Raw genomic sequence first — 11347 nt, 5'->3', positions numbered from 1 at the left:
ACCTATAACAAGCATATGACTACATATATTTAGCTAACTACCGCGAGTAATACAAAAGAGAATATAAATTTCTAACCACTTCTCCCAGAAAGCACATCAATCATCTTGCCGCCGTTATTAATATGTCATAAGTCATATGTGAGTCCATGAAACTTAATTGTATTAGCCGCACTAATGTAGAAACAAGAGATAGATGTTGTCCTTCAAAAAGAAAAGGCAGAGATACAACAACAAAAATTGAGGGTTCAACAACTATTTTGGTTCGGATAAGTTTTGTATTTCACTTTGGGAGAGCTGACATGTTGCCATTATTATAGGCACGAAAATGCACGACATTTCATCCTCCTAGAAATCTTACAAATAACATGATGTTTAGTTGTGCCACTAAAAGAAATGTAGCAAAGTGTACCTCTCCCTGTAGTTTCACAAATATGCAGCAATCACAAAATTACCCCAAGCATGAATGGTAGCAATGCTAACATCATGGAGACGCCCTCAATAATCTCTATGAACTGGTTGCTCAAAGAGTACAGGAGCACTCCCATTTTTGAAACCAATGGAAAAAATAGTGGAAGAACCAATGATCGAGATATATTTATATATTACTGAAAAGACTGAACATACTGGAGAAAGATTAAAACTACCAAGTTTTTCTATTAGGATCAAATTATAGCCTTCGGGCCATTTATATCTGAGTCCAGTGTACCCTTAACCCAAAATTACACTGTAAGGACCCAAAATTACACTGTAAGGACCCTAAAATTAGACCATCTTGAGCATGTTCCTCCATATTTCCCTTAGCTTGTCAACGTGGAACAACATCAGAATTAAGTTGCAGGTCATGAGACCATCTTGTCCACTATGTACAGCTAAAGCCCACATAATATGTGCAAGAAAAATGCCCACGCGCCAGCAGCATCCCAGCCTGACTCAGATTCATGACAGTTTCAGGACAAACCACAACAAAAAGAGTCGCATATCCATAGTGGTCCAAGTGTCTCCAATAAGACTAACATGCAAATATGGATCAAAATCACTGGGAAAACCTGCAGGGATTCGCTCAGTCACCTCTAAGGCACACAATACGACCAACGCCATCTCGCCATGATCCCTATTCCACCGACCTCGCCTGAACTCTTGCCATGTGTCCGCCGCTGTTTCGTTGTTATGCCTGCTTCACTGGAATCTCGTTCCGTAGAATAAGTAGATTTTTTTGGGGACTTTCTATAAGATCGGAGTTTTGATTAGTATAATTAATATCCCATCTAATGTAATTGGTGGTGACTTTGTATGAATGCATATGCTGGTCAGGTTGCGAGTCAAGCAAAATTAGGGGACAAATGAGCATGAAAATTGTGTAGCATGTATCTACCTACTTGGAAGCTTTCAAAGTAAGAGTTACCTTGAAGATTTTGAACATGAGTGTCAGCTGTCTCGTAGATACCATCATATGCCATTGAAGTTGGACCTTGTGCCATTGAAAGTCGTAGCTCATGTGTGGCTCTGAGATGAAGTCATCCTCTGCATTTCAGAAATTCACATAAGAAATTATGGTTCTTTCCGTGGCATAAGGAAACAATCAACCACATTGTATGAGATTAAAAGCGTGTTGATTCTCATTATCTGAGACATGTTCATTGGCGTGCAAATGATGAGTTCGTGAATAAAACATGAACTGAAGAAATATATGCCTGACAATCAATGCAATGTATAAGCATGGTACACACGGAAGAACATACGTACCAAACACCCGAAACTGAACCACCACAAATCCACAATGAGCAGCGGTAGGGAGAGTCTGCATGAAGAATTCTGCTGTCCTTGAAGCTCTTGCTCCTCACCAGCACATGAACCTTCTTCAAAACCAGGCGAGAGGACGAGGAAGGTGTCAGATGACGTAGCACACCGCTCACTCCATCTCGAGAGCTTGCAAACTCAGGCCCAGACCTGCTGCGCCACCTCCGCACCGTCGTTAGTTGCCGCCGTGGGGACCGATTGATCCCCACCGCCGCCGTCGGGACCGTTTGATCTCCACTGCCGCCAGATGTCGGGCGAGGACTCACCCGATCGCGGAGGTACGGAGATGAGGAATTTCAAGCGAGGAGGTCCGATCCGGGCCTCCGTTCCCGCATCTTGGGGACGTATGCACAAATCCATGCCTCCAGCCGCGCATCCGTGCTGCTCCTTTGGCTCGCGATCTGGGGAGGACGGCGGGCCTCCATGCGCGCGAGATGTGACGTGAGGACAAGAACAGACGAGGGCAGCGTTGACGGCCGGATCCGGAGGCGGTGTGAGCCTATGGGGGGTGTCGGGTGCGGAGGCCGGAGGAGAGCGGTACGACGAAAGCACGACGAAGAAGGCGCAGAATCGTGGGAGTCAAGGTAATGGATTTGTTGGGCCTGGCCCATTTGGGCGCGACGGATGCACGACGAACGAGTACGACGAAAGCAAAGACGTATTGGAGCCTGGCAGAATAAGGAACATATGACCCGGTTTCGACCGGCCTGCCCCAGTCCCAGGCCCGGTTGACCGGCCGTATGACCAGCCGACTTCGAGTCTGTCTCGAGCAGATCCGATCTGGGTCGGTTTTCTATGTGTATTTTCAACTCTTGGTCGTCCTGAACCCCTATATAGGTTCCCAGGACGCCCCCAAATTAGGTTTAGACCATGTTTAAGATAAACCCTAATTCATAGTTGATTGCTTTGCAACTCTATTGAATCCCTACACCATATTGCATTGGTTTGGTGTAGATCCTGAAAAAGTCTTGTGTGATCTTGCTGTTCCATTGGGAATTAGACGGTTGCAACTTACCGCTTCGTGGTCGGCGGCTACGTGCGCAAGTGTGTGGAGTTGCGAATATCTTGCAGGGTTGAGAGTTGTTGCATTGGCGACAGGGACCAATCGAGAGATCTCGTTGCGTCATACAAGTTATCTTCCACTTCATCATCAAGTTATCTCTGTTGTGTTCTTGCCGTGATCATCCTCACCACCGTGCTTAATGAGAAGATCGGGCGACCCCTTATCATCTTGGTATCAGATTTCATTGTTTCCTCGGTAAGCCATCCACAGTCCACCCCATAGTTGAGTTGTGAGTGTTTTGCTATCCAGAAAAAGCCATAAAAAGTTAGGGTTAGGGTTTGCCATAGCCTTAGATTGCACTATTTTCGAGTTTTAGTTGCTTTTCGTAGTTGTTTTTGCGTATCATCATCACCACCGTGCTTACTGAGAAGATCGGGCAACCCCTTATCACATTAGATCAGTGGCCAATGCTTCCGGTTCTCAGTCTAACCGTGGTGTTGGCGGTGGGGAGCGGCGACCGGCAGAATTCCTTAGCTTGCTTGCCTGTTTAGATGAGTGCGACGCTGAGGAGCGCCAACTACCTCTGTAGTGGCGACGTCTTGGTGAGCTTCTCCCTCCCCCTACCCCCTCGATGGTGGTGTGAGCAGCCACTTCTTCAAAGATGATGGTGGAAGACCTAGGCTTTCTTGGGTGTTCTCCATGCTCTTTGTGTCTTTGTTGGCCAACCCTTGTTGTCGGAGTGTCCGGGTGGTTGGGGAAGTGCTCCCTGTAGCTGACAACCGCAATGTATGTTGCACGGTCGGGGAGGGCTAGATTTCATCTTTGGCCTCCAGACAACCCTGCATTTGTGCTTTTGCTGGCATTTCCTTCCTTGCCTTCTTCTTTGGCTTCCTCAGCAGTTTCTTCCCTGGTTTGATCGATCTCTAGACAATGGTGCAACTCTCCTCAAGCTGTGCGCATAGTAGTGAGTTGGGAGTGATCGGAGCTGTCTTACTCGGGTCACAGCGTTAGTTTTCATCCAAGTTCAGAGTGAGCGCTTCTATCAGCTCGGCAGTACGGCATCCTTTGAGCTAAGACGAGGAGGCAGGGTGCCTTCTTCGGCGATGGACATGACGAGGATGTAGTTCATGGTTCCCAGGTGCAACCCAAGGCATGTCAGTTCTGCCGATTCCTTCTTCAGTTAGGCGTCTTCATGTGAGCTTGCTAATCGTGGATGAGGTATTCTTTTTCAAGTTCTTCTTCTTGTTGTATTTGTTGTTTTGCTTGTAATCGCATTGGTTTGTAAGATTATTCTTAATCGCGTTGGAGTTTTATTAATTTAAAACCGAGCACTATAGGATCAATATCCCCACTATCCCCGTGGGGGGAATTTGCCCCCATCCCCGGCTCTTACAGGGTATATACCCGCGGGTACCCGTCCCCACGGGGAAAACTGCCATCTTGACTTCCCGCGCGGCCATGGTACTTCAAACTCTGAATCAAGCTATTTCGCATCTTCCTTCCAGGCCTCAAGACAGGGGAGATGATGATGGTGGCGGCTTCGTGACCATGGTGGCGCATGTTCGTGGACGACGAGTTTTCTAGTGTCGAGGCTTCAACCTCATGGGGCTCTTGTGCAACGGATCGTACGGGGGTTGTGGATAGGGTTTTTTTTGGGAGAAGTCACTGTCGGTTTGCCCGACTCCGACACAGTGCCTCCCTCGAGTGGCACTATTCCTTCGTGGAGGTACCGTGGCTAACATCTGTCCACTTCCCTCAGTGTGCCGGGGGAAACCCTAGGACCATCTGGTCTAGGAAGTAGTGTTGTCGCTTCCTTCTTGAAGGTGTTGTTTGGTACTTGACAATCTGGTGTTGGGAGCGCGGTGGTACTTCTTCAGAGGCCTCAACGGTCGTGAGTCTCTTTGGTATAGTTGATCCGCCTCTATCTCCATTTTGTTTTTCTTTTTCTTTTTTTGGGTGTGTGTCTGCTGCTGCCCAAGAATTTTCTTTCTTTTTGAGACTTTTGTAGTTGCTATATTAATATAGCGGGCTGATACGTCCAATTTGCATCACTATTTTATATCATAATTTGCTATTATTCATTGATATATTTCATATTTGGATATAATACTTATGTTATTTCATCTATTTTGCATGTTTCATGATTATTGGAGGATCGCGCACCGGAGCCACGATTCTGCTGGAAAAAGCATCGTCAGAACGCAATATTTCGGAAGATCAACAATTGACGGGAATTACACGAAAAGTCCTATTTTTCCAGATGATGAAGGGAGCCAGAAGGGGGAGAAGAGGGGACCCGAGGTGGGCCCACCCCATAGGCCGGCGCGGCCCAAGGCCTGGCCGCGCCGCCCTGTGAGGAGGGGGGCCCACAGCCCCTCTCGCCTCCTTTTCTTCGCGTACTCCTTCGTCCCGAAAACCTAAGCCAGAGGGGTACGTCGCGAAGAGCCACAGCCGCCTCTGCGGGGCGGAGAACACCAGAGAGAAAAGAGCTCTCCGGCAGGCTGAGATCTGTCGGGGAAATTCCCTCCCGGAGGGGGAAATCGACGCCATCGTCACCGTCATCGAGCTGGACATCATCTCCATCACCATCACCATCATCTTCATCATCATCACCGCCGTCTCCACCGCTGCACCTCGTCACCGCTGTAGCAATTTGGGTTTGATCTTGATTGTTTGATAGGGGAAACTCTCCCGGTGTTGATTTCTACTTGTTATTGATGCTATTGAGTGAAACCGTTGAACCAAGGTTTATGTTCAGAATGTTATTCATTATCATATCACCTCTGATCATGTTCCATATGATGTCTCGTGAGTAGTTCGTTTAGTTCTTGAGGACATGGGTGAAGTCTAAATGTTAGTAGTGAAGTATGGTTGAGTAATATTCAATGTTATGATATTTAAGTTGTGGTGTTATTCTTCTAGTGGTGTCGTGTGAACGTCGACTACACGACACTTCACCTTTATGGGCCTAGGGGAATGCATCTTGTACTCGTTTGCCAATTGCGGGGTTGCCGGAGTGGCGAAACCCGAGCCCCGTTGGTACATCGATGCGGGAGGGATCGCAGGATCTCGCAGTTTAAGGCTGTGGTTAGATTTATCTTAATTACTTTCTTGTAGTTGCGGATGCTTGCAAGGGGTATAATCACAAGTATGTATTAGTCCTAGGAAGGGCGGTACATTAGCATAGGTTCACCCACACAACACTTATCAAAACAATGAAGATTAATTAGCCGTATGTAGCGAAAGCACTAGACTAAAATCCCGTGTGTCCTCGAGAACGTTTGGTCATTATAAGTAAACAAACCGGCTTGTCCTTTGTGCTAAAAAGGATTGGGCCACTCGCTGCAATTATTACTCTCGCACTTTACTTACTCGTACTTTATTCATCTGTTACATCAAAACCTCCTGAATACTTGTCTCGTGAGCATTTACGGTGAATCCTTCATCGAAACTGCTTGTCAACACCTTCTACTCCTCGTTGGGATCGACATTCTTACTTATCGAAGATACTGCGATACACCCCCTATACTTGTGGGTCATCAAGACTATTTTCTGGCGCCGTTGCCGGGGAGTGAAGCGCTATTGGTAAGTGGAATTGGTAAGGGAAATTTCTACTGTTTGTGCTGATTTTAATTCCGCCTGTTGCTATAACTCATTATGGAGAGATCTTCTCTTGAGTGTTTATTTGGGAAATCTACTACTACTGCAAAGGTAGTGGATGAGGCGCCAGGTAAGGAAGAAACACCATACAAAATACCTATGAAAATTATTGAACGTGTAGTGGGTAACCGTTATACAGGGGATGGAACTGTCCACCCTGGAGATCATTTACTGTTCTTACATGAATTATACGGTTTATTCAAGTGTGCAGGTATTGCTATGGATGAAGTGAGGAAGAAACTATTCTCTATATCGCTGTCTGGTAAAGAGGCGCATTGGTATAAATTACTGGATAATGGGGATTCTCTTGAATGGAATGATATTGTGCCCCGGTTTTATTCTAAGTTCTATCCTCCAAGTGAGATTCACAAAGATCGGAATCGCATATATAATTTTTGGCCTCATGAAGGAGAAAGTATTGCCCAAGCGTGGGGGAGATTGAAGTCTTTAATGCTCAAATGCCCCATTCATGAGCTTCCTGGTAATATTATTATTGATAATTTCTATGCAAGACTTTCTTTTCAAGACAAGACCTTGCTGGATACTTCTTGTTCTGGATCATTTACACGCAAGAAGGAAGAGTTTAAAAGGGACCTTCTTAATCGGATCCAAGAAAATACTGAAGGATGGGAGAACGACAAGGATAGAGAATCAGGTATAAATTATGATTATAAATGCATTGAAGCTTTTATGGATACTGATAAATTTCGTAATATGAGTGCTACTTATGGTCTTGATTCTCAAGTCGCTGCAAATCTTTATAAAGCTTTTGCTTCTCATTATGAACTGCCTAAGAAGAACTTTGATAAGTATCATGAACCGTATAAAGATAAAATTGATTCATCTATAAATAAATGTGTTGTAGTTGAAACTGTTGATCATGTTATTCCTGAAGCTTATATTGAAAGAACTCCTTTCCCTGCTAAAATGAAGGAGTACTCTGTTATAAATAGTGCGGTTCATAAAAGTGAAAAGAAACCTATAGAACCTGAAGAACAAATAAAAGTTGAACCTGCTGTTGCAATTGTTAAAGATCTTGTGACTGAAAATGTAGAAGATGGTCATATTATTTTCTGTGAAGATGCTTCTAATATTGTCTCGCATCCTAATAAGTCTAGGAAAGCTAGTGTTCCTATGCTATCTGTTAGAATTGGTGATCATTGTTATTATGGATTATGTGATATTGGTGCAAGTATTAGTGCTATTCCTTATGAGCTTTACACGGAGATTATGCACGAAATTGGTTCTTGTGAACTTGAAGATATTGATGTGGTTATTTGGTTGGCTAATAGAGAAACTATCTCTCCAATTGGTATTGTTCGAGATGTGGAAGTTTTATGTGGTAAGATTAAATATCCTGCTGACTTTTTGGTACTTGGTTCTGCTGCTAGTAAATATTGTCCTATCATTTTTGGTAGACCTTTTCTAAATACTTGTGGAGCTATTATAGATTGCAAGAAAGAGAAAATTTTGACTAAATTTGCTGGTGAATCTTATGAGTTTAACTTCTCTAAATTTACCAAAACCCCTTATAAAATTGATTCGTCTAATAGTGATTTTAAAGTTGAACAGTGTGCATCTATTGTTCTTGCTCCTAATAATCCTTTGCAGCAACATTTGGAGAATAGTGAGAGTGAAGTTTTTAGGGAAGAAAGAAATGAGCTTGATGAAATTTTCCTTCGTCAACCTATTCTTAAGCATGATTTACCGGTGGAAGACTTGGGTACAACACCACCACCAAAGGAAGATCCTGTCTTTGATTTAAAACCATTGCCTGATAATCTTAAATATGCTCATATTGATGATAAGAAAATATATCCTGTTATTATTAGTTCTAAGCTTCAAGAGTTTGAAGAAGAAAGGTTATTGGAAATACTGAAGAAACACCGAGGTGCTATTGGCTACACTCTTGATGATTTGAAGGGGATTTCTCCCTCTATTTGCCAACACGCCATTAATATGGAAGATGATGCGAAGCTCGTTGTTGAACCTCGGCGTCGTCTAATTCCTAAGATGAAGGATGTGGTAAGAAATGAGGTATTAAGACTCCTTGAAGCTGGTATTATATATCCTATTGCTGATAGTAGATGGGTTAGTCATGTGCATTGTGTTCCTAAGAAAGGAGGAATGACTGTTGTGCCTAATGATAATGATGAGCTCATACCTCAAAGAGTAGTTGTAGGTTATAGAATGTGCATTGATTATCGAAAAGTTAATAAGGTTACTAAGAAAGATCATTACCATTTATTGATCAAATGTTAGAAAGGTTATCTAAAAATACTCATTTTTGCTTTCTTGATGGTTATTCTGGGTTTTCACAAATTGCTGTTAAAACTAAAGAACAAGAGAAAACCACTTTCACTTGTCCCTATGGAACTTATGCTTATAGGCGTATGCCTTTTGGTTTATGTAATGCTCCTGCTACTTTTCAAAGATGCATGTCTGCTATTTTTCATGGCTTTTGTGAGAGTATTGTGGAGGTATTCATGGATGATTTTTCTGTCTATGGGAATTCTTTTGATAGTTGTTTGCGAAACCTTGATAAAGTTTTGCAGAGATGTGAAGAAACTAACCTTGTTCTTAATTGGGAGAAATGCCACTTTATGGTTAATGAAGGAATTGTATTGGGACATAAAATTTCCGAGAGAGGTATTGAAGTTGATAGAGCTAAAGTTGAAGCCATTGAGAAGATGCCCTATCCTAGGGATGTTAAAGGTATTCGTAGTGTTCTTGGTCATGCTGGGTTTTATAGGAGATTTATTAAAGACTTCTCTAAGATTTCAAAGCCTCTTACTAATCTTCTTCAAAAAGATGTACCTTTTGTTTTTGATGATGATTGTAAGGAAGCTTTTGAAACTCTAAAGAAAGCCTTAACAACTGCCCCTATAGTTGAACCTCCTGATTGGAATTTACCATTTGAAATTATGTGTGATGCTAGTGATTTTGCTGTAGGCGCTGTTCTTGGACAGCGAGTAGATAAAAAGCTGAATGTTATTCATTATGCTAGTAAAACTCTTGATGCTGCTCAAAGAAATTATGCTACTACTGAAAAAGAATTGTTAGTTGTAGTCTTTGCTTGTGATAAATTTAGATCTTATATTGTTGATTCGAAAGTTACAATTCATACTGATCATGCTGCAATTAGATACCTTATGACAAAGAAAGATGCTAAGCCAAGGCTTATTAGATGGGTACTTCTTTTGCAAGAATTTGATTTACATATTGTAGATAGGAAAGGTGCTGATAATCCTGTTGCTGATAATTTGTCTAGATTGGAAAATATTGCTTATGATCATGTTCCTGTTAATGATAGTTTTCCAAATGAACAATTGGCTGTAATAAAGGTGAGCTCGCAAGACAGTCCTTGGTATGCTGATTATGCTAACTTTATTGTTTCCAAGTACTTGCCTCCAACCTTTTCAGCTCAGCAGAGGAGGAAATTCTTTTATGACTTGAGGCATTATTTTTGGGATGACCCACACTTATATAAAGAAGGAGTGGACGGTATTCTGCGAAGGTGTGTTCCCGAATATGAACAACAAGAGATATTGAGTAAATGTCATGGTAGTGCTTATGGAGGACATCACGCTGGAGATAGAACCGCGCAAAAGTTTCTACAATCAGGTTTTTATTGGCCAACTCTCTTCAAAGATGCAAGGAAGTTTATTTTATCTTGTGATGAATGTCAAAGGGTTGGTAATATCTCCAGACGCAATGAAATGCCTATGAATTATACTCTTGTTATTGAACCGTTTGATTGTTGGGGATTTGACTTCATGGGACTGATATGTCTCCAACGTATCGATAATTTCTTATGTTCCATGCCACATTATTGATGATATCTACATGTTTTGTACACATTATATGTCATATTTATGCGTTTTCCGGAACTAACCTATTGACGAGATGCCGAAGGGCCAGTTCCTGTTTTCTGCTGTTTTTGGTTTCAGAAATCCTAGTAAGGAAATATTCTCGGAATCGGACGAAATCAACGCCCAGCATCTTAGAATCCCCGGAAGCATCCAGAACACCCGAGAGTCGCCAGAGGGGGGCCACTGGGCCCCCAGATGACAGGGCGGCGCGGCCCAGGCCTTGGCCGCGCCCCCTATTGTGTCACCGCCTCGTCGCCCCTCCGACTCCGCCTCTTCGCCTATTTAAAGGTCCCTGACCTAAAACCTCGAGAAAAAAAAGCCACGGTACGAGAAACCTTCCAGAGCCGCCGCCATCGCGAAGCCAAGATCTGGGGGACAGGAGTCTCTGTTCCGGCACGCCGCCGGGACGGGGAAGTGCCCCCGGAAGGCTCCTCCATCGACACCACCGCCATCTTCATCAACGCTGCTGTCTCCCATGAGGAGGGAGTAGTTCTCCATCGAGGCTCGGGGCTGTACCGGTAGCTATGTGGTTCATCTCTCTCCTATGTACTTCAATACAATAATCTCATGAGCTGCCTTACATGATTGGTATTCATATGATGATTCTTGTAATCTAGATGTCATTATGCTAGTCAAGTGGGTTTTACTTATGTGATCTCCGGAGACTCCTTGTCCCACGTGTGTAAAGGTGACAGTGTGTGCACCGTGTGGGTCTCTTAGGCTATATTTCACAGAATACTTATTCACTGTTATGAATGGCGTAGTGAAGTGCTTATTTATATCTCTTTATGATTGCAATGTGTTTTGTATCACAATTTATCTATGTGCTACTCTAGTGATGTTATTAAAGTAGTTTATTCCTCCTGCACGGTGTAATGGTGACAGGGTGTGCATCCGTGTTAGTACTTGGCGTAGGCTATGATTATGATCTCTTGTAGATTATGAAGTTAACTATTGCTATGATGGTATTGATGTGATCTATTCCTCCTACATAGTGTGAAGGTGACAAGTGTGC

Source organism: Lolium rigidum, chromosome 4 (assembly GCF_022539505.1).
Source record: "Lolium rigidum isolate FL_2022 chromosome 4, APGP_CSIRO_Lrig_0.1, whole genome shotgun sequence".
Taxonomy (NCBI): Eukaryota; Viridiplantae; Streptophyta; class Magnoliopsida; order Poales; family Poaceae; genus Lolium; species Lolium rigidum.
This window is presented reverse-complemented; position numbering follows the sequence as displayed.